At 41.5% G+C, this 25,673-nt stretch overlaps 1 protein-coding gene across 1 annotated transcript in view; it reads right to left on the reverse strand.

Annotated features, from left to right (window-relative positions):
- The window catches only part of LOC122555183 (immunoglobulin superfamily member 3-like), a 244,144-nt gene that overhangs the window by 102,186 nt on the left and 116,285 nt on the right, over nucleotides 1-25,673 (reverse strand). The window lies entirely within an intron of this gene.

Genomic DNA, 25,673 nt, shown 5'->3' on the forward strand with positions numbered 1-25,673 from the left:
GTTAGGCACGCAGTCAGAGATCGGCGAAGGGGCGGGGTTAGGCATGGTGACGGAGATCGTCGTGGGGGCGGGGTTAGGCGTGGTGACGGAACTCGGTGGGGGGGCGGGGTTAGGCGTGGAGATCGGCGTGGGGGCGGAGACACATGCGGCGTTGTGGGCATGTAGGACAGAACCCCACTGGTCCTCACCTACCACCCCACCAATCTCCATGTACAGCGCATCATCCGCCGTCATTTCCGCCACCTCCAAACGGACCCCACCACCAAGGATATATTTCCCTCCCCTCCCCTATCAGCATTCCGTAAAGACCACTCCCTCCGTGACTCCCTCGTCAGATCCACACCCCCCACCAACCCAACCACCACTCCCGGCACCTTCCCCTGCAACCGCAGGAGGTGCAAGACTTGCGCCCACACCTCCCCCCTCACCTCCCTCCAAGGCCCCAAAGGAAACTTCCATATCCGCCACAGATTCACCTGCACCTCCACACACATCATCTTTTGCATCCTCTGCACCCGATGTGGCCTCCTCTATTTTGGGGAGACAGGCCGCCTACTTGCGGAGCGTTTCAGATAACACCTCTGGGACACCCGGACCAACCAACCCAACCACCCTGTGGCTCAACACTTCAACTCCCCCTCCCACTCCATCAAGGATATGCAGGTCTTTGGACTCCTCCATCGCCAGACCACAACAACACGACGGTTGGAGGAAGAGTGCCTCATCTTCCACCTAGGAACCCTCCAACCACAAGGGATGAACTCGGATTTCACCAGTTTCCTCATTTCCCCTCCCCCCACCTTGTCTCAGTCAAATCCATCAAATTCAGCACCGCCTTCCTAACCTGCAATCTTCTTCCTGACCTCTCCGCCCCCACCCCAATCTGACCTATCACCCTCACCTTGACCTCTTTCCACCTATCACATTTCCGACGCCCCTCCCCCAAGTCCCTCCTCCCTACCTTTTATCTTAGCCTGCTGGACAAACTTTCCTCATTCCTGAAGAAGGACTTATGCCCGAAACGTTGATTCTCCTGTTCCCTGGATGCTGCCTGACCTGCTGCGCTTTTCCAGCAACACATTTTCAGCTCTGATCTCCAGCATCTGCAGACCTCACTTTCTTCTCAAAACTTTAAAACTTACTCCAGCTTAAGAGGAGTATGGATCATCACATAACTTGTTTGTTCCATTAAAGGGCTGTTCTTACAGAAAGGTTACTAGATTTTTATGAGGGCATAAAATTTCTTCTTTGTTCAGACAGAAAATAATTTTCTATTAAACGGTGTGTTCCAGAAAAGAAGGGAAAGGTAGGCAATGCTATCTGGTATTGAGAGCTTCAGGATAGCTTCCTATGCAATAATAGGTAATTGCTTTTACAACGAATATCAATTCACAGCCTTCCACTCAACCACTCGCCTTAGGATAACAATTCTGAGGAACAGTCATACCAGACTCAAAATATTACTCTGCTTCTCTCTCCATAGATGCTGCCAATACCAGAAGACACCAACACCTTCCTGCCAATGCACTGTATGCAGTATGGAGACCTAACACTTACAATGATTTGTCCACCTCATTGGGTCAAGTGCTTTCATAACTTACAAATGTCCAGGTTGTTAAATAATACTTGACAACTCCAGCTATAATCCACAAGATCTACATCTACATCTACATCTATGCACCATAAAAAAGCCTGAAGTGGTGTGCAACTCTTTATTGTGTGCAACTAGTTTCAAATTACAGACCAGTGCTTCACCGCATGTTTTAACAGTAAAGGGCATTTCAGATCTTTTTAAAGATATTGACAGTGCATAATACTACAGAAAGGTGCAACAGATGGCAATCTTTCAACCAAATATCTGATGAGCAAAAAAGAACCTGCTGTTATTCTTTACAAGTGATCTCATACTGGGTGGCAGGGACAGGCAACTGAAGCAGGGATACGACAACAGTAAAGAACTGCTAATCTTTTATTGTCATTCTATTGTAACTGACCTTATATGTTAGTAAACTACATCATGATACCCTCAGGTGATTCCTCCTGTTATAAGTTACATGTCTATCCTATTTGTCGCTAAACCAATCTCATCTCACTGTCTGTTTTCTAATTCTTAATTTTATAGAGAATGTGCTTAAAGAGTCCCCGCTGAGATATTTGTATCTTTGAAACTCACCCTAGCATTCATAATTATTAGACCTTACGTAAATACCAACAAAAAAAACTTTATCAATTGCTTGTGCAAATGTTCCACCAACAAGCCTATAAATCAAAACACTGTAGAAGTTCTCTTTTAAAACACTGATAGTTGACACCAGTTTCTTTTTTTAAAAATATGCTGTGGATTAAGGCCATGGCAAGAGTCAAAATGAGTTATTGATGATTTGATGGATAATGTAGTTTAGAAAAAAGAGAAATTGCATTTCTTATAGTGTCTGTAATGCGACATGACAAAATGACCAATTAATTTTACCTAGAATGTGAATGTGAAACAGTCTATTCAGCATTATCAGTCCATGCCAGCATTTACTGATCTAGTGAGAAAATAATGAACATATTTACTCATTGCATTTCCATTTCCCTTTCTCCATAATTCAATCCCACCTAAATGGGTACCATTATTTCAGCGTCAACGAGAAATACTAAAAGAAAAATGTCTCAGAACTCTTTGTGTAAACATTTTTTTCTGTTTTGTGTTCTAACTCTCAGAATACATGTCATATCTATAGCCTCCAACCACAGTATCTAATTAACCCTTGGCTGGTGACCAACTTGCAATTGACTTCACAGGTAACTGCCAACTGACTTGCAATTTAACAAATCAAGAATGTAAATTTAATTTTCAGTTCACAAGAAGTACTTTTTTTTGTACTGGTTTCTGGTGGCTCATTTAAGAGGTGGCTGGGCTAATAGAGCTTGCTGGTGATGTCATTGGGCTTGGAATCCAGATGGCCTGGCCATTGCTGTAACAACACTGGCTCAAATTCCACCCTGCCAGCTGGTAGAATTTAGTTTAATAAAATCTGGAATTGAAAGCCAGTCTCGGTAATAGAGATCATGAAACGATCGCTAATTGCCATAAAGAGCCATTTGGTTCATGAATGCTCTTCAGAGAAGAAAATCTGCAATCCTTACCTGGCCTAGTTTACATTTGAATCTAGACATGTAGTAATGCGACTAACTTTTAACGGCCATCTTAAATCGCCTAAGGAACCATCCTGTGGTACCAATTGATCCAATATGAGAAGTTGTCATTGCCACTGACCACCACAGCCTACAAAGCAATTTTTGAACCTGCTTTTACAGCTATTTGTACTGACTGTTGAATTCTCACTCTTAGCAAGTTACCATTTTAAAAGCCTTTAGTCTCACCTTGCTTTACTGTTGTAAAAATCCAGCGAATACAAGGCTAGTCTATCCAATAGTTCTTCAGAAGACTACCTGAAGATTCTTAGATATTAGTTTGACAAACCTTCTATGAACTGCTTCCAATGAATTTATATGTCTTCTTAAGTAAGATAACCAACACAGTACTCCAGATATGGTCTCAACAATATCCTGTAAAACTGAAATATAACCTCCCTACTTTTAAATTCAATTCCTCTCACAAAAAATGATAACATTCTCCTAGCATTCCTAATTACTTGCTGTACCTGCTTACTAACCTCTTTTGATTCACTCATTAGATACCCAGATTCCTCTGTATTTCATAAACCTTCAATCTGTCACCATTTAGATAATATGCTTCTTTCTCATTCTTCCTCCCAAAGTGAACAATTTTATATTTTCCCACAATATGCTCCATTTGGCATATCTTTTCCCATTCAATTAATCTGTCTCTGTCCCTCTGCAGAATCCTTATGTCCTCGTCAGACTTTATTTCCTGCCCTATCTTTGTGTTATTGGTGATCATACCTTCTGCAGTTTCATCAAAGTCATTTATATTAATTGGAAACAGTTGAGGTCCCAGTATCAATCCCTGTGGTACACACTCATTGCAACCCTAAAGAAGACCCATTTATCCCTACTCTCTAATTCCTGTCAGCCAGGAATTCTACCCATATTACTATGCCACTTACTACAGCATGAGATTTTATTTCTGCAATATCCTTCGATGTGACACTTTATCAAATACTTTCTGCAAATATAAGTATACTGCACACATCCATTTCCTGTTTTCCACAACGTGTTTACTCTGCAAAGTACTCCAACAGATTAATCAAACATGATTTTTCTCTCACAAATAATGTTGTCTATGTATTAAACCTATCAAATATCCTATTATAACTTCTTTAATAATAGGCTTTATCATTTATTTCCAAGGACAGATGTTACATTCACTGGCCTGTAGTTTCCTGACTTCTGTGGGAGTTACACTTGCCATCTCCAATATTATGGTGTTTTCCCCAAATCAAGGGCATTCTTGGAAAAAAACATTCTTGGAAAAGATGCCAGAACTATGTGAACTTTTGATGATAGTTTAGAGTTGGAATCTGATGTGATATGTTACCAGGAACATGTATGTAGCCATCAGGACTACAAGCATGAGGAACCCAGCTCCTGCAGATCAGAGGATATTGTGGAGAGTCTGAAGCCCACACGTTCTGCTGTGTAGGGAGTATTTGATGACCGTAGTCTCAGCTTTGATTACAAAATCCTGCTGAAGTAACTGCACTGCAGTGGAAAATCAGACGGAAGTAATCAGATTACTGGCTGCTGGTTTGCAGTTTCAAAGCACGACCAGCCAGGCACAGACAGATACCACCATGGATGCCGAGATGATGCTTTGATGGAGACAAAAACACTGCAGATGCTGGAATCAAAATAGACAGGCAGGAGGCTGGAAGAACACAGCTAGCCAGGCAGCATCAGGAGGTGGAGAAGTCGACTTTTTGGGTGTAGCCCTTCTTCAGGTCTGGGGGTGTGTTTGGGGGAAGCTGCAAATAAAGGGGGTGGTGGGGCCAGGGTGATGGAGTGGGAATAGGTGGAGACAGGTAGAGGGTACAACCTGATTTGTAGCAGTGACAGTGGCACTGTGGAACATGACCTGCCCTCCTCTCACAGGATGACAATATTCATCCTCCCACCATCCGCCTTGCTGCTGTCTGTCAGTCAGCTCAATCTGCTGCCGCCCGAAGTGGTGCAGTCCAAAGCTGGGCTTCTCAAGGCTCACAGTTACTCAAGGCTGCCCTGCAAGGTTGGCTGCAGCTCTCCCAGTGAAGGTCAGCAGTCTTCCATCTGCCATGTTCCAGCATCTGGGATAGCATTACATAGGACCACTGGGTCGGACAAGATCACAGCAAGGCAGACACGAAGGAAATACAAACAATTTATTAGCTTTTTTGTATTATTTATTATTGGCTGCTTAAAGACATTACGTGATAATTGATGTGATTTTGAAGCAGGCTCGAGAGTTTGTTACATAGTGTCTAATTCTGGATATATTATTTGTAAATGGTGGATTAATGTAAATGCTGGCGAAGTTCCATTTGACTGAAGCAAAGACTCACAAATGGTCCTTTTCACTCTATCCAGTTACATTTGGGATATGTGGTTTTCTCCCTTCCTCCTCCTCCTCCTCCTCTCCACCTGCCAATGATATGTCCTCAGGATCACAGAGAGGAACTGCCTGGGGCCCTCATAATTGTTAATACAATAGAGGATACAGTATACTGCATGGAGACTATCTTGGACATTTCATGCACAAATTCCACCACCACTGTCCCCGGCACGCCGTAAACCAAGTCATAAAATCATTGTTTCAGGAATCTATTAACCCAATGGTTTGCTCCAGTGTAGCAGGTGACTCCATAACTTTTAATGTAGGTCCTCTGACTTTGTGAGGTAAGATGATGGAAAGTGGTCATAAGCCCCTATAATGGAAGGGACTGGAAGTTGCCGGGTCTCCCACAGCCACCTTATGGCTGTAAAGTTCATAGATGGTTGGAATTGTTAACTGGGTAAAATCATCATGTGCTGCCAGGATAGTGGGCATTTATTGAGACATCTCAGTGCATCACACATGTAGTGTGAATGGACTGAGTGACAGTCCCTGAGGCTATAGTACTGCTCCTCCATAGTGCCACATAGGCGCAGTCCTGCAGTACTGGAAAGCCTGTTATCATTGTGAACCCAAATGACCCATCTGGGTCAAACTTCTTCATGGATAAAGTGATTAATTCTCCTCTTCTTCTATAGTAAACCTGTCACCTCAAATGATACTTTTTTTGCATAGCTAACACTTCGCTAATGCCATCAGCTTCTACTTGGAAGAATAGAAGCTGCCTTTAATGGCTTAGTTTGTGGGCTACTGACATTTTGGCATCTGTCTTCCCCTCATGGCAGTACCTTTGTTTACATTGCTAAAGCCTGTTCCTTTATTCTAACTCCTAAAAAAAACAGACTTACAATTTTGTTTTGGGGAAAAGAAAGTAAGTTTTAATGAAATTCAAGTCAGGGACTTCACATTTATATAAGATCCAAGCTGAACAAGTGGCACCTTAAGAAGTATTTAACAGAGCTTGACTTTCTAGTGTCAGAAGTCATAAACATTGTGTTTCATACCAGAAGCCTTAGTATTGCAAAGAACAGAATGTTAGACAATGGAGTACATAATGAACTTTATAATTACCTTGTAAATACTGTAAGGGCATATAGGATGACGGTTTTCAAAATGGGCATGGCTTTGCATTTGAAGGCAAACACAGCAAAAGAGACAATAAAACGGGAATATGAGACATTTGTTGCTTTCAGTACACGTTGTGATGTGTTGTTTATGATCACTATATACAAAGCATCTCCGTTTTACACAATATCTACTTAATGCTGTTCCAGCAGAAGTCAGCATTCAATGGGCTGAGTAAATAGCACAATGCTGCTTCACAATTATATTGTGTTTTCAAACAGTATTCATAAAATTGCCAACACAATTTGAGATGAGAAGTTGCCATGGTCACTTTCACAATCATACGTGTGGGCTCTACAATCTGACTGCTGATTGTTTTCAAGAAGGCCATAGTTCTCAATAAATGGCATGCACAGAAATGAATCAAACCCATATGAAGATCTATAGAATTGTGATAACCCTTTGACTGCACATTTCCTTTATATAAAATGTTTATTCTGGTGAGGACAAGACAGTTAAATAATACATGGATCATGCGCCTAAGGATGCATACAACATAATTTGATGAAATATGCCACTTTTGAGCAAAACCTGTGGTATTTTTTCAAAACTCTTTCATGTTTTCAGTGAACTTGCAAGAATTACATAAATTTAACCTATTTATCATGAAAATATCATACCCAAGATCAAGTTGCAGCTTTTTAAATTATTTTCATGCATTGTAATATATGGTATGCCTATCGATTATAGGGAAGGCGATATAACTTTGCTGAAAAATGTGTTGCTGGAAAAGCGCAGCAGGTCAGGCAGCATCCAAGGAGCAGGAGAATCGATGTTTCGGGAATAAGCCTCCTGCTCCTTGGATGCTGCCTGACCTGCTGCCCTTTTCCAGCAACACATTTTTCAGCTCTGATCTCCAGCGTCTGCAGTCCTCACTTTCTCCCAGTTGATATTATAACTTTTCCAAGCAAAGTCTATTTTACTGATCGCTATAATTTTGATTTTATTTTAGAAAAGGAATGTTCTGTTTGCTCAACATATTAAATGACAACACTAATTTGCACTTATATAGTATTTATAGTGCAACAAAATGTCCCAAGGCACTTCACAGAAAAATTACAAAGCAAAATTAGACACTCAGCTACATAGGGCAATGTTAGAGAAAATAGCCAAATGTTCAATCAAAGGATTAGGTTTTCCAGAGCTTCCTAAAGTTGGAAAAAGATAGAAAGTCATATGGATTTAGGGTGACAATTCCAGAGTGTACACCTAAGCCATCAATAGTGGAGTGATTAAAATCGGTGATGCGCAAAAGACCAGAATTTGTTGAGGGCGAATACCACAGACCTAGTGGGGCTGAATGAAATTACCGAGATAGGGTGATGTTGGCCATAGAGGAGTTTGAAAGGCAGGATGAAAGTTTTAGAATCAAAGCATTGTTTGACTTGACACCAATGTAAGTCAGTGATGGCAGGGAAGAGGGGAACAGAATTTGGTATGAGTAAGGATGCAGACAGCAGAGGGTTAAATAACCTCAAATTTATGAAGAGTAGAGTGTGAGATCTAACCTAAGAGTGCATTGAAATAGTCGACTTGTGCAAAAAAACGTGAATGATTGTACAACAAAGGAATGTAGAAGTTAGCTATTTAGCCTTTCAAGCCCATTCACTCAATGGGACTGTGACTATCGTATACACTTGTGTATAGGTCGATCTCACGTATAAGTAAACCCCTTATTTTTGGCCAAAAAAATCTTGTATTTTCCTTGTATCTTCTGTATAAGTTGACCCTATTCCCAGTTACAGATCAACATTTATATGAGTCAGTGTACCTGCCTGTTGTGCTCCACTCCGGCTTTCCAGTCTGCTGGCTGTACTGCTCTGTTACGGGTTTTCTAGTCCACCAGCCATCACATTTCGCTCCAGGTTTTCAAAATTACTGTAATCAACCGAGTCTGCTTCCACAGTTTACTGCGGTCCAAATATATTACAGAACTACGGACCAGGGGGCTACCTGGTAGGTAAGTATCCCATTTAAATGACCAAATGGATATTGACTTGTTTGTGATTGCCTTTCTCTCGCTAGTACTTAAAAACGTACTTACTACTCAAAGATGAAATGCAAATGACAATCAAGACTTGAGTACAAACTGTTTTCTTTGCCATATGTCCTATACTCAATCACTGTAGATATTGACCTATATAGTTTGAAAGTATTATAATTGTTTTAGCACTTTTCCTTTTGTTGTTTATCATATTACATGGAGATCTGACTCTTGTTTGTCCATTTTTTGATTTATAACAAACATGAATTTCATCGCCTCGAAAACAATACCTTGTGTATCAGTTGACTCCCTAATTTCAGCTTTAAAATTCCATCTTCATATTTGATCTATACATGAGTATATACGGTAATTCACAATCTAATTTCATTTGGGAGAAACAAAATCCATGGAGCCAGTGTATATAATTCTGGTCAACTTGCATTGCATTCCCTATAGGATCAATATATCCTTTTTATGGTGGCACCCAAATCTGCTCCAAATAATTAATGTGTGGTCTAACCAAGGCTTTGATTAGTTGAAGAATAGCTTTTACCCCCTTTACAGTCTAATCCAATAAATCTGTGGGTTGATGTGGTGGAAAGGCTTGTGTGCACTGTTGATCCCTTGAATAATACAGCTTGGATGCCTCTCAGTCTGTTCAATTTGGCATACCAGACTTGATTTAACCAATCTGCATAAATTCAACATGTCCTTTAAATGATTTTGCTTAGGCAACAATTATGAACTCACACCTGCTAAATATTCCACCTCCTATATATCTCTAGAGTATGTTGAACACTTCCCATAATTTGGCGGCCACCGCTCTCAAAAGGCCACGCTTTAACAAGAAGCTCCAACACTGGCTTAGCTGTGCCAACCTTCAACAAACAGAAACAGCAAGTGTTTGCATTAAGGATCTCTGCAGGTCAATTCCAGTGGAATCTGGAACTAATCAAGTGTTTGAGAATTTCCACTGGCAATGTTTGATTTATCCTCCAGATTCAATGAGGGGAACATTAACCAAATGCTGTTGTCCTTCTTAAAAACAATTCCACCATCATCCATGCAAAACTCCTGCAAAATCAACTTCATAGGCATTGTGCCTATGCACTTGAAAACCATCTTCTTCACCATGTCTATTTTCTCAACTTTCATAAGGTGAGTGGTATAGGGGATGATATGGAAAACCTGATGAAGACACTCTGAAGCTCTTCCTGAAGCACTTCAACAATGACGTTATTCACTGGGAGGAACTTGTTACCAATTATTCAGAATGATGACAACTTGCCTGTCAGCTTAAAGTAATGCTGGGATAGAACAGCAGCAGAGAACGAAAAAATGCAAATCCTACACTCTGGATACCACTTGTGGGACACTTTACCCAGTTGCCTAAAGATCATCGGGTTGTGAATCAGTCTGTCCAGTCATATGACCCACAGCAGAACCTTACACCCCTGGAAATTGGCTAGAAGGTTGGAGACAGAGGCGGTGGTGGTGGAGGATTGCTCTTCGTACTGGAGGTCTGTGACCAATGGCGTGTCACAAAGATCGGTGCTGGGTCCACTACTTTTTGTCACTTATATAAATGATTTAGAGATGTGAATATAGAAGGAATGGTTAGTAAGTTTGCAGATGACACCAAAATTGGAGGTGTAGTGCACAGTGAGAAAGGTAATCTCAGTGTGCAATGGAACCTTGATCAGATGGACCAATGAGTCGAGAAGTGGCAGATAGAGTTTGATTTAGATAAATGTGAGTTGCTGCATTTTGGAAAGGCAAATCAGGGCAGAAAGTCTTAACTTAATGGTAAGGTGCTGAAGAGTGTTACTGAACAAAAAGACCTTGGAGTGCAGGTTCATAGTTCCCAGAAGATAGAGTCACACATTGACATAGTAATGAAGGTGTTCAGTACACTTGCCTTTCCTGGTCAGTGCATTGAGGACAGGAGTTGGGATGTAATATTGTGGCTATATTGACATCGGTTAGGCCACTTTTGAAATACAGCGTTCAGTTCTGGTCTCCCTGCTATTGAAATGATGACTTGAAAGGGTCCAGACAAGATTTACAAGGATCTTGCTGAGGTTGGAGGATTTGAGCTATACGGAATGGCTGAATAGGCTGGCTCTATTTTCCCTGAAGTGTTGGAGGCTGAGGGATGGCCTTATAGAGGTTTATAAAATTATGAGGGGCATGGATAGATAGGGTGAACAGCCAAGGTGATTTTCCCAAGGGAGCGGAGTCCAAAATTAGAGGGCATAGGTCTAAGCTGAGAGGAGAAAGTTATAAAAGGGATCTAAGGGGCAACTTTTTCATACAGGTGGTGGCGCATGTATTGAATGGGCTGCCAGAGGAAGTGTTGGAAACTGGAGAATTTTCCTTTGTTCTTTATTTCCTGTCTGTCAACAAACTTTCTATTCCTGAAAGAAATATCACATCACACAAGGAGGTTTAAATCATGTCTCACAAACTTGATTGAATTTTTTGAAGAATTAACAAAGAGGATTGATGAGGGCAGAGTGATAGATATGATCTATTTGGACTTCAGTAAGGCTTTTGACAAGGTTCCCCATGGGAGACTGATTAGCAAGGTTAGATCTCATGGAATACAGGGAGAAATAGCCATTTGGATACAAAACTGGCTCAAAGGTAGAAGACAGAGGGAGGTGGTGGAGGGTTGTTTTTCAGACTGGAGGCCTGTGACCAGTGGAGTGCCACAAGGATCGGTGCTGGGTCCTCTACTTTTTGTCATTTACATAAATGATTTGGATATAGTTGGTATCAAAAGAGAAAATGCTGGAAAATCTCAGCCGGTCTGGCAGCATCTGTAAGGAGAGAAAAGAGCTGACGTTTCGAGTCCAACTGACCCTTTGTCAAAGCTAATTTAGGGAGAAATAGGGAGATATTTATACTAGGCTGAGAGAAGGTGAGTCATGGCTCCAGAAGCAAAGGTAGCAATAAAGAGGTGATAATGACAGTGCAGAGAGAGATTATAGGGAGATTAGGAGCTGTGAATGACCAAGGCTGAAGCCAGTGCTATGTGACAAAATATGTAGGGGATGGGGGGGGGGGGGGGAAATGAGTGAAGCAGAGGCAAAATGGAAAACAGGGGATAAGGGTAGTAAAGGTACAAACTTAGTAATCATTCCTTCTATATTCACATCTTCTGACTAGGCACGTTACAGCCTGCCTGTCTCAACATTGAATTAAACAACTTCAGATGGTTATCCCATCTCGACCCCTCTGTTTACAATCTGCTCCGTAATTTTATTTCATTTATTTTATTTATCTTTTTAAAATTTTTTTTTCACTGTTCTGTACCTCTTATTTTTTGATTGTCTCTCTTTCTCTTGCTCCCCCACTCTCTCATCACCTTTTTCCCACTCCTCTTCCCCCTTTGCTACCCTTCTCCCCTGTTTTCCATTTTGCCTCTGCTTCACTCATCCCCTCCCCCCCCCCCCCCCATATTTTGTCACATAGCACTGGCTTCAGCCTTGGTCATTCACAGCTCCTAATCTCCCTATAATCTCTCTCTGCACTGTCATTATCACCTCTTTATTGCTACCTTTGCTTCTGGAGCCATGACTCACCTTCTCTCAGCCTAGTATAAATACCTCCCTATTTCTCCCTTTTTTTAGCTTTGACAAAGGGTCAGTTAGACTCGAAAGGTGAGTTCTTTTCTCTCCTTACAAATGCTGTCAGACCTGCTGAGATTTTCCAGCATTTTCTCTTTTGGTTTCAGATTCCAGCATCCGCAGTAATTTGCTTTTAGAAAAGGTACAGTTGGTAAGTTTGCAGATGACACCAAAATTGGAGGTGTAGTGGACAGCGAAGAGGGTTACCCTCAGATTACAACAGGATTTTGACCAGATGGGCCAATGGGCTGAGAAGTGGCAGATGGAGTTTAATTCAGATAAATGTGAGGTGCTGCATTTTGGGAAAGCAAATGTTAGCAGGACTCATACACTTAATGGTAAGGTCCTAGGGTGTGTTGTTGAACAAGGAGACGATGGAGTTCAGGTTCATAGATCCTTGAAAGTGGAGTCACAGGTAGATAGGATAGTGAAAAAGGCATATGGTATGTTTTCTTTTATTGGTCAGAGTACTGAGTACAGGAGTTGGAGTGTCATGTTGCGGTTGTACAGGACATTGGTTAGGCCACTGTCGGAAAGATGTTGTGAAACTTGAAAGGGTTCAGAAAAGGTTTACAAGGATGTTGCCAGGGTTGGAGGATTTGAGCTGTAGGGAGAGGCTGAACAGACTGGCGCTGTTTTCCCTGGAGCGTCGGAGGCTGAGGGGTGACCTTATGGAGGTCTACAAAACTATGAGGGGCATGGAGAGGGTAAATAGACAAAGTCTTTTCCCTGGGGTCTAGAGGGCTTAGGTTTAGGGAGAGAGGGGAAAGATATGAAAGAGACCTAAGTGGCAACCTTTTCACACAGAGGGTGGTACGTGTATGGAATGAGCTGCCAGAGGAAGTGGTGGAGGCTGGTACAATTGCAACATTTAAGAGGCATTTGGATAGGTATATGAATAGGAAGGGTTTGGAGGGATATGGGCCAGGTGCTGGCAGGTGGGACCAGATTGGGTTGTGGTATCTGGTCGGCATGGACGGGTTGGACCGAAGGGTCTGTTTCCGTGCTGTACATCTCTATGACTCTATGACTGGTGTGAACTCTCAATTAAAACAATTTGCAGATTCATGCATGTTAAAGCAAATTTGGATAGTTCACTGCATGGTATTTTAATGATCAAAAGTACTGATTATCATGTCGGCGATATTGAAATAATTCAATTCACACACTAATAGGAGCAGTCCAAGCAGTCTCTCTATGTTTTTGCAAAGGAGACATGTATTGTGAATCAGGAAAGCTGCCAAGTTTGCAAATCCATCTCATTAAAGAAGGTCCTCACCTCCTATACTTTCATTTCAGCAAGGGTAGAATGGGGTCTGCTGCTGCAGAGGCATCAGAGGAGACAGGTAGATGGTTGGGCAGGCAAGTTGAAACACCCACCTCTACTGGGAAATCAGTCCAGTTATAAGTGTGAATGTCAGCTCCTCAAACCTTCACCCTCTCGTCCACATCCATCCCATGTTCCCAATTTCCGGTGCAGACACAATGAACCGATTGACCTCCTTCCAAATGGTAACACTTCTCCGAGTCTATATCAGTAAAAGCAGACTGATAGGCCAAACAGATGGACTCATTACAAATGTCTAATGGCTAATCCACTTCGATCTCGGGCAGATGCAGAGGGGAGGGAAAGCATTATTTGAATGACATCTCTCTTACCTTGAAATGACTGTTTCTTTGAAGACTTGTTTTCATTCCCTGCGTGTTTATTTCAGAGGTCTTAAATGGAAAAAAGCTTCTACACTTGGATAGCCTGAATAGCTATGACTGGTTGACACAATAGTGAGAAGGGAGAAAGTGAGGACTGCAGATGCTGGAGATCAGAGCTGAAAATGTGTTTCTGGAAAAGCGCAGCAGGTCAGGCAGCGTCCAAGGAACAGGAGAATCGACGTTTCGGGCATAAGCCCTTCTTCAGGAATGAGGAAAGTGTGTCCAGCAGGCTAAGATAAAATGTAGGGAGGAGGGACTTGGGGGAGGGGCGTTGGAAATGCGATAGGTGGAAGGAGGCCAAGGTGAGAGTGATAGACCGGAGTGGGGGTGGGGGCGGAGAGGTCAGGAAGAAGATTGCAGGTTAGGAAGGCGGTGCTGAGTTCGAGGGATTTGACTGAGACAAGGTGGGGGGAGGGGAAATGAGGAAACTGGAGAAATCTGAGTTCATCCCTTGTGGTTGAAAGTTGCCACTCAGGTGGATAGAGCTTGTAAGAAGGCCTATGGTGTATTAGCGTTCATTAGCAGAGGGATTGAATTCAAGAGTCGTGAAGTGATGTTGCAACTGTACAGGACTTTGGTTAGGCCACATTTGGAGTACAGTGTGCAATTCTGGTCGCTTCACTTTAGGAAAGATGTGGAAGCTTTGGAGAGGGTGCAGAGAAGATTTACCAGGATGTTGCCTGGAACGGAGAATAGGTCATACGAGGATAGGTTGAGAGTGCTAGGCCTTTTCTTGTTGGAACGGTGAAGGATGAGGGGTGACTTGATAGAGGTTTATAAGATGATCAGAGGAATAGATAGAGTAGACAGTCAGAAACTTTTCCCCCGGGTGCAACAGAGTGTTACAAGGGAACATAAATTTAAGGTGAAGGGTGGAAGGTATAGGGGAGATGTCAGGGGTGGGTTCTTTACTCAGAGAGTGGTGGGGGCATGGAATGCGCTGCCTGTGGGAGTGGCAGAGTCAGAATCATTGGAGACCTTTAAGCGGCAATTGGATAGGTACATGGATGGGTGCTTAAGCTAGGACAAATGTTCGGCACAACATCGTGGGCCGAAGGGCCTGTTCTGTGCTGTATTGTTCTATGTTCTATGTGGTTGGAGGGTTCCTAGGCGGAAGATGAGGCGTTCTTCCTCCAACTGTCATGTTGCTATGGTGAAGTCCAAGGACCTGCATGTCCTTGGTGGAGTGGGAGGGGGAGTTGAAGTGTTGAGCCACGGGGTGGTTGGGTTAGTTGGTCCAGGTGTCCCAGAGGTGTTCTCTGAAACGTTCTGCAAGTGGACGGCCTGTCTCCCCAATATAGAGGAGGCCACATCGGGTGCAGCGGATGCAATAGATGATGTGTGTGGAGGTGCAGGTGAATTTGTGGCGGATATGGCACAATAGTGAGAAGGAAAGCAAGCTATTGTAGCTCAATATAAATGTTAAATAGCCGTTTTATTTGGCTTCTGATTCAGAACAAAGATTCCAAGTGTGTGTGTGTGTGTATGTGGAGATGAACTGTGCCTTGTCACTATTCAGGTGGTAAGGACAGATATAATGTGTATGGGCTCATTATTTTCACCCTTATCATGTGAGAGTGAAACAGGAATGGAGGTGCAAGTGTCAGAATTGGATCCTGCTTACCAATATTAAAGTATCCTGAGTCAGCCCAGCTAGCTAATATTCCAGGCCTGTGCAGTAACATGTGTGAAGTACTCCCTTTACCAACTCAGTCAGTTACCAGACAATGTGAACCATTGCATCAATGGAAAGGTTAAGACAATGTTGAGTTTTCAGTGCTGTATAACATCACAACAGCATAGTCTTGTCTTCTGGATTCCTTCTATTCTGCTTTCCCCTCTTTTTCTCTTCGGAATGTATGGTTTGCATTCTGTTACAAAAATCCATTTGGAAATAAGATAAATTCTGCCATTCATAATATGTTTAAAAAACACTTTTATGAAAGGAATAACAGATTTAATACTTCACTAATCTTTGATTGGGTAGTTGTGTAACATGTTCTTGCTTCTTTTTGCTGGATCAATATGTCTCACTGAGAAGCCAACAATTAGTGGTAAGTTAAGAATATAGCTACGAAAGGAGGGATGTATATGATAACAACAATCCCAATGAATGGTAGAGTAACATTTTGCAACAGTAGGGAACATTTTAAGGGACCAAGGAAAAATGAGTTATGGAAAATAATACATAATATTTCAGAGCAGAATTGCAGTTGCTATCTCTGGCAGGATTAATAACATTAATCAATTCTCTCTATTAGTGATTAGGTCCAGATATGCTTCCTTTGGTTCACTGGCAATAAAGTCGAAGATTCTTACTTTTATTTTATTAAACTCATAGATCTTACTTTGAACTTCTGGAGCAAGCGGATTATTTTTTTAATGTGCCACGGGAGAAATCTGGGTCCACCTTGATTAGTAATTCTGCATCCAAGTTCACAAATTTACACTCGGTTTTCAGTGTTTTAGAAAGCTAGGTTCTAGCTGAGCCACAGATATCTGATTCTATTGACTGCCAGCCGAGAATTTGGAGGTATGAGATGGAAAATAACTAAAGTAACATTGTCACTGCATAATATTTACACCAACTATAAATTAGCCATTTGTAAACCTTTTCCTGAACTATCAACATGCAAAAATGAACTTATTATGGATTAAGTCCAATGTCAAAAGAAGCAACCTAAGATTTGTGTGTTAACAATGGAAATAGTCAATATTTCAAGAGAGCCAGCTTCCATGAAAATGACATAACTGTCTGTTAAAATGAACCCAGGGAAATGTGGAAATGTTTAATAGCATGGCATAGAGATTATAAGCCCCTTACATTTTCTGGCCATGTTCAAAAATCCAGGCCAATGGGCGAAAGGAACTGCAAAAAATTCAAAGTGATCATCTTGTACAAAACTGAACCAGATTCAGCACACGAATGCCTAAAAAGGGTACCTCCCCTCAGCATCCCCCAACCCCTCAAATATTTTCCTGAGTCCAAAAATACTGATTCCTGGTTTCCAAAACAGAAATTGCTGGAAAAGCTCAGCAGGTTTGGAGAGAAATCAGAGCTAACATTTCGGGTTGATTGACCCTTCCTCAGATTTACAGAATCTGAAGTTCTTTCAGTTTATAAATTCCTGGTGTTCCTCACATTTTACAGCCAGATGTTGCATATCAGAGCAACCAGTAAAATCAATCTCATGCTGTGAGCGTTTAACTGATCCCAGTTTCCACAGCCAAGGAACATTTATAGTATGTACCATTTAAAAGAGACTGATTTAATCTAAGGCATTTCTGAATCAGTCAGCGCATGGTACAGAAGCAAATCAAGAATTTCCAGTCCTCATGTAGGAAACATGGTTGAATGTATTATGGAAATTAGTCCTGTCTCAGAAAATCTGTTGGATTTGTTTTAAGGCTGAATCAGGTGCTTATACTTTTTAAAAAACCTGCTCCACATATTTAGATTACTGCCAACAACTGGAGGACATACCAGCATTACATAATATGAGCACCATGAAGAAAGACATGCCTTACCATACCTGATTAGTGATCCTCAAATTTGGAATCACAATCAAAAGACACTTCTCCAGTAAGTTTGCCATTGTAGTCAAACAGTGTGAATCCAAAGCTTCACTCATAAGCTAATGACGATTCCCTGTCAACAATGTTGTATGTTTAAACTGTAAACAGCAATATTATAGATGGAAATGTATTGTAACCAACAAAAATCCAATGACACAACCTAAACTTTTCACTGATTATTAAAATTATATTGATATTAGTGTGTTTTCAGTGCCTTTGCTAACGTAAAGTTAGATGGCAAGCATGCAACTGTATATTATTACTGGTCTTTCATTTATATGTAAATATGTTTTATAATGACTTACATATTTAAGTGTAAACAATTATATATAACTACATTAGTTAGAACAAAGATTAATATTAAGTAAATGACTCTGAAATATAATTATGAATTTATAGATACACTGTTTATACCTAATAAATGTTACAAAAGCAATTTGAAATTATATAGTGCCTTTATCATAGTGAAACATCTCGACAAGCAATGACACCAAAGTAATTACTTCAATTCATACCTCTATATTAGAGAAAGAAATTTCTTTTTGAATACAAGAATTTTTTTTAAAGAATGGTGCCAGGAAAGCCTAGTGATGAGAAACAATGTGTCCTCAGAAGGGATCACATACCACATATTATTAACTAACTCACATGAATGGTTAACTCCATTTGAATTGTCATAACAATCATGTCAGCAGATTCACTTAACACTTCGATATTGATATGCTATGAGAAAACTGCCTTCAAGCCAATACAATTTACAATTATGCCAATACTTATTATACTGTAATCACCATTACTTCAATCTGATGCGATACAGCTCAAAAAACCCCCCTGGGACAAAACTAATTTGAGAAAAGATAAACTTATAACCGTATTTCTGAATCTTTTTACAATGTACAGGATATATTGCAAATATTTTACATGACTGAAAAGCAAGGACAAGCCTACACAATCGTGGTTCAATGGAGAGTGCAGGAGGGTTTGCCAGGTACTGCACCTGAAAATGAGATGTCAAACTGATGAAGCTACTAAACAAGACTACTTGCGTGCCAAAATGCATAAGCAGTAAGTGATAGGCAGAACTAAATTATCTAAGGCCCCAAAGGAGTCTTCTACATCCATCAGAGTTTTACCTGCACTTCCACATGTGTCATTTAGTGTATCCATTGTTCCCAATGCGGTCTCCTCTACATTAGGGAGACAGGCTGCCTACTTGCAGAGCACTTCAGAGAACATCTCTGGGACACCCGCACCAATCAACCCCACCACCCTGTGGCCGAACGCTCCATCAGTCTACTCTCAATCATCAGTAAAATGATGGACAGTGTCATCAACAGTACTATCAGGCAGCTATCAACCCGCTCAGCAATAACCTGCTCAGAGATGCCCAGTTTGGGTTTTGCCAGGGCCACTCAGCTCCTGACCTCATTACAGCCTTGTTACAAACATGCCTAAAGGAGCTGAATTCCAGAAGTGAGGTGAGAGTGACAGCCTTTGACATCAAGGCTGTTTTCAACCAAGTGCGAAATCAAGGAGCCCTAGCAGAACTGAAATCAATGAGTATCAGAGGGTAAACTCTCCAGTGGGTGGAGTCATATCTGACATGTAGGAAGATGTCAAGGACTGCAATTTCCCCTCCCACGTAGTTGACGATGCCCTCCAGCGCATCTCCTCCTCCACTTTCCATATCTCCGCCCTTGAACCACACCCATCCAATCTCCACACGGACAGACACCCCGGGTCCTCACATTCCACCCCAACAACCTCCAGATATAATACATCATCCTCCGCCATTTCAACCGCCTACAAATAGACTCCACCACCAAGGTAATATTTCCCTCCCACCCCTATCTGCATTCTGCAGAGACCATTCCCTCTGCGACTCCCTGGTTAGGTCCACACTTCCCTCCACTCCCAGTACCTTCCCCTGCCACCGCAAGAAGTGCAAAACCTGCACCCACATCTCCCCCCTCACCACTGTCCAAGGTCCCAAAGGATCCTTCAACGTCCGAGAGAGATTTACCCGTACTTCCACACACGTCATCTATTTTGTCCATTGCTCTCAGTGTGGTCTCCTCTACATTGGGGAGACAGGACACCAACTTCAGGAACATTTCAGAGAACATCTCTGGACACATGCACTAAACAACCCTACCACCCTGAGCCTAACACTTTAACTCCCCCTCTCACTCCTCCAAGGACATGCAAGTCCTGGGCCTCCTCCACCACCAAACACTAGCCACCCAATGCCTGGAGGAAGAACACCTCATCTTCCACCATGGGACCCTCCAACCGCACGGGACTAATGTAGATTTCAGCAGTTTCTTCATTTCCTCTCCCCCTAGCTTATCCCAGACCCAACCTTCCAACTTGGCACCACCTCTTGAACTGTCCTACCTATCCATCTTCCTTCCCATCTATCCGCTTCATCTCCCTTTCCTACCTATCACCATCACACCCCCCCCCCCCATCTCCATCTACTTATCACAATACCAGCTACCTTCCCCCCAGCCCCACATCCCTCCCATTTATCTCTCAGCCACCTTGGACCACCTCCTCATTCCTAATGAAGACCTTATGCTCGAAACATTGACTCTCCTGCTCCTCGGATGTTGCCTGTCCGACTGTGTTTTTCCGGCACCACACTTTTCGACTCTGATCTCCAGCATCTGCAGTCCTCACTTTCTCCATGTAGGAAGATGGTCATGTTTATTGGAGGTCAGTCATCTCAGCTCCAAGATATCTCTGCAGGAGATCCTCAGGATATTGTCTTGGGGCAACCATCTTCAACTGCTTCATCAATGACAATTATAAGGTCAGAAGTGGGGATTTTTCACTGATGATTGCACGATGTTCAGCACCATTTGTGACTCTTTAGATACTGAAGCAGTCCATGTTCAATAGAAACAAGATCTGGATAATATCTAGGCTTGGTCTGAACTGTGGCAAGTACCATTCATGCCACACAAATGCCAGGGTATGGCCATCACCAATAACAGATAGTCTAACCACTGCCCCTTGACATGCAATGGTGTTACCATCACTGAATCCCCCACTGTAAATAGCCTGGGGGTTATCATTGATCAGAAACTCACCTGGACTTGCCAGATAAACACAGTAGCTACAACAGCAGGTCACTGCAGCTAGTCACTCACTCCCAGACTCCCCAAAGCCTGTCCATTATCTACAAGGCACAAGTCAGGAGTGTGATGGAATACTTCCCACTTCTCTGGATGAGTGCTGATGGAACTACACTCAAGAAGTTTGACAGCATACAGGATAAAGCAGCCCACTTGATTGACACTACATCCGTGAGCATTCACTCCCTCCAGCATCACTGCTCAGAAGCATCCGAGTGTAATATGTACAAGATGCACTGCAGAAATTTACCAAAGATCATCAAACAGCACCTTCCAAACTCATATTCGTCTAGAAGGACAAGGGCAACACATACATGGTAACACCATCACCTTCAAGTTCCCCTCCAAGCAACATAACATCCTGACTTGGAAATATATTGCCATTCCTTCACTGTTGCTTGTCAAAATCTTGAAATTCCCTGCTCCATGGCATTGTGGGTCAACCCAAAGCAGATGGACTGCAAGGGTTCAAGAAGGCAGCTCATGACTACCTTCTCAAGGGCAACTAGGGACAGGCAATAAATGTTAGCTATCTGGCCATGCCCACGACCCCCAAATGAATGAAAAAAAACTATAACTAGTACATTTTATAATGGAGGATATTTGGATATCTTGCCCAAGAAGGTTCCAGCATTTTTTTTGTCTATGGTATGAGTTGGTATTGTTTATAGTTCACATTGATATAAACTATTTTAAATTATAAGTATCACTGAAAAAGGCATTCACTGAAGGTATTCATCAGGACAATTCACAAGAATACCATTTCAAGGAGAAAAAGCAACATTCATACTGAATGACAGCAGAATTCTGATTGGTTGACAAGTGAACAATGATTGGTTGAGGTGTTGCCATGGAAATGTACAAAATGTTCAGTTGAGTGTTATGATCTCAGTTGTTGTAACGGCTGGACAACACAGATTCCAGACAGGAATGCAGCTTGATAGGTCATATTTTTATTTGCTTTGGTTTTAATTAAGTGGTCTCTCATAAGTATGCAATGCTGCAGACTTGCTTTGACAATAAATCAGAAGCTTCTTACAAAAAATGATCAAATAGTTAATCCAAACAATCTAGAAACTTGAAAGTATTAAACATACAGTAAAAGCTTCATGAATCACAAAACGCTCCTTTATAAAATGAAAGCAAGCAAAACTGGTTTTGTATTGTATCAAATTGCCACTCCTGGTACAATTCCAAACATCACTCATATGACACTGACACTGGAATCCCTGTATCTAACACCTTAGTAGCTTTAAGTCATTTGCAATTTCAACTTTTGCTCTAGAACTACAATAGCTTCTCCCTGATGCAATCATACATTTTAGCTTAAGTAAACATCTAAGCTTAATCCCAGCACATGTTCTGGTACTAACACTAACCTTTCACTCCAAGGTAATCTATTCATTCAATCTATCATTCCCTTTTCAGGAGTACAGCTGTACAACCATCCTGTTCCAAGGTCTTTCCAGGACTAAAATGCTATCCAAAGTTTAAAGTGAAACTACAAGTCTCTCAATTATTGGGATTTCCATTAAGCTTTAAATATCCTCAGATTTCAAATTTCTCTACAAACCTTTGAGGCCCCATTATTTACCATGCTGGGTCGCACACATTCTAAAACAAAAATCAGACCATAAGATATAGGAGCAGAATTAGGCCATTTGGTCCTTCCACTCTATTCTGCCATTTGTTCATGGTTAATATGTTTCTCAATCCCATTCTCCTGCCTTCTCTCTGAAACATTTGATCCTATTTCTAACCAAGAATCTATAGATCTTTGTCTTACTTGGCCTCGACAGTCTTCTGTGGCAATGAGTTCCATAGATTCACCAATCTCTGGCGGATGAAATTCCTCCTCACCGCAGTTCTAAAAGGTTGTCGCACATTGTATTCCATCTGCCACTTCTTTGTTTACTCTCCTAGCCTATCCAAGTCCTTCTGCAGCCTCCATGGTTCCTCAACACTACCCGTCCCTCCATCCATCTTTGTGTCATCTGCAAACTCAGCAACAATGTTCTCAGTTCCTTTATCAGATTGTTAATGTATAACATGAATAGTTATGGTCCCAACACTGAAAACTGCAGAACTCCACTAGTCACCGGCTGCCATCCTGAAAAGGACTGTACTCTGAACCTTCTGCCAGTCAGCCAATCCTTTATCCGTGCTAGTACCTTACCCCTAACATCATAGGTTATCTTATTTAGGAGCCTCTTGTGCAGTACCTTCTGGCTTTCCTTTGTCAAACTTGCTAATTACCTCCTCAAAGAATTTTAAGAGATTTTTCAGACATGACCCTCCCTTGATGAAGATGTGCTAACTCAGCCCTAATTTACCATGTACTTCCAAGTACTCTGCAAATCTTCCAACAAAAGAACAACAGTGCACAATGCCTTTCAATCCACAGCCCGACTTCAAAAACTGTTTTTAAAAGAAGCTGCCAAGGTGCCAGAAATAATTACTAGTTAATCATTAACTTCAGACTCACAGAGAAACCCATCAGTTTACTAACTCAAAAACCAGATCAAAATCATGCCAAATATTATTAAAAATTATATATATGAATCCTACAGTTTAAATCACAAATGCAAGATTAAAAGGTTTGACAAAATACAGTCAAACCCTGTACTACCAAATGACTATTTATTTTATTTTTTCATAGCATGTACACATTACTATAAGAGTCTCTGGGTGTATGTAGGGGGATTGTTAAGAGAGTCAAACTCTATAACCCCTTCGCCTGAATATTCCATTTATATAGACTTCACGTAAAAAAAATTAATATTTGCCTTTATAATTGCATTCCTTTCTTCAAACTTCCCCAGATACCAGTCTCATTCCAAAATTTCTTTCCTGATGCACAGATCGGAAAGTAACTTAGAAATATTGATAACTTTTCTGACACTCAGGGACAGAAAAAGGTTTTCATTTGTCATTAGGTAAAGCAGATAAAGATAATCGAAGGATTTAACTCTCTCCAGGCATATCTGTCAGGGGTCTAGTGTTCAAACTGTTCCCTTTCAAAGTCCTTTTTCAAACCCAGACTAGAACTCTGAGTAGGGGCAACTATATATGAACTAAATCAAATAACAGGATAGTGCTGAGCTATACCATAATGATTTCCAATGTGCATTGGCAACAGCAGTTCCTCTTTTTACCAATACAACCAAAGACAAAAGGATGGGTGAGGGAAAATGGGCTGGACAACAAGGATTTTGCCAATGGTATGTCACTCAGAAGTGTTCACCACTTTTGCTCTGTTGTCCATGCAACTTCAATTAAAATTTAAAGTGCTGGTGAAAAGCAGGTTTTTCAGTGCTGAAACCAGCCATCGGCTGATAATGTAGCAGCTACGACTGGACTATTAAACAAAGAACCTCTGCATCATAAATAAAACCTTCCTGCACAACTGCATTACGATTAACATAAGACTTGAGAATGTGGCACTGGTGTTTATCAAATTTAAATTTCACTTGTAAATATATATCATAACATTGACTTCATTTTAGTCATGTGTGCATAATCATTATTTGTTGAGACTTGCTTAGTCAGAAAGCTAAATGTACTGCATGCCTCATGGTTGACATATACTGATAATTACAGGGGTGTAAGGGACTTTTCATGTAGGAAGAGATTTGTTTTGTTCAGTGTTTATCAAATGTTCATGTTGACATTCGTTGTTATATACACCATTCCAAGCACTGGGCTGAACTTGCAGGCTTAACTAGCTCTTCACTCAATACATTACAAAGGACTTTCTCAAGGGTCATTGTCAGTGGGGGTAAAGTTAAAGCCCTGTAAGGGCTCTATCTGCCAAAACCCAGCCCCACATCAGTCTTTCTCTGAGCTGGACACACATTTGGATAGTACCAATAGTGCTCTTTTGGCCTTGAATGATTGTTTCCTTCACTCCCCTCCCTACAAGAATCAGGATGCCAGGAGATTCCCACTCACTCCTCTATGCTCCTGACTCCATAAATGAGTTTTATCTGTACTCTAAGTATAATTACTGAGCATATGTACACTGAGTTAGGCCATAGTAACAGACATAACAAAAGCTGGGGAAACGCAGCAGATAAGGCAATGTCTATGGAGAGAAAAATAGAATTAATGTCAAAATTGAAGCAGAGTCACATCACACTCATAACGTTAATTCTGTTTCTCTCTGCACAGATGCTGCTGGATCTGCTGTGTTCTCCTGCACTTTATGTTTGTTTTGGATTTCCAGTGTCAACAGTATTTTGCTTCAATTTACTTGAGTCTGTAACGGTCCAAATGGGATGTCCTCTCTTACTATCCTCTATATATGGTTCTGTCTAATAAGCCTGTTGCTGTTCACTCTCAAGTTGATCGCACGTTACTAGTCTCCATTTGCAGTCCTCCATTAGATGTCTCTTGCACTCCTACATGCCACTGACTCCACTGATCACCCTTGCTGATTCCAAGCCTTCAAGGAAGCTGCTATTCTGCTCTTCCCCTCATGTGGTACAGACTTAAACAAAGCAAGCTGCTAACACATAACTGCACAAGGTGACACAATGTACTCCATCATTGAACAAATGGGAACCAAGTGTCACAAGGTTTTCATTTCTGGAGTAGAGTCTTGTGGGACTCATAATGGAAACTTTATTTATCTCTCTCCACAAATGCTGCCAGACCCGAGTTTCTCCAACACCTTGTTTTTATGTCACAAGATTCTCATTTGCTGTTGAAATCATCCTTGAGCTGGGATGTACTTTAGGTTTTATGCTAATAAGTATTCCTGATCAGTAGATAATGAATATGAACCTGCCACAGGCTACTGTGAAGCTCAAGACACCACAATCACACTGCTATCTCTGCACTCGAACCTACCACTGGGAAATTGAGATTTCATATCCCATCTAATTAAGTCACTCCACTCATCATACCTCCCATAATGCTTAAGCTTACGTACATAACTTGAGGCTATG

Source organism: Chiloscyllium plagiosum, unplaced genomic scaffold (genome assembly GCF_037043375.1).
Source record: "Chiloscyllium plagiosum isolate Xiang-an unplaced genomic scaffold, Cpla_swu_hap1 HiC_scaffold_12, whole genome shotgun sequence".
Lineage (NCBI taxonomy): Eukaryota > Metazoa > Chordata > Chondrichthyes > Orectolobiformes > Hemiscylliidae > Chiloscyllium > Chiloscyllium plagiosum.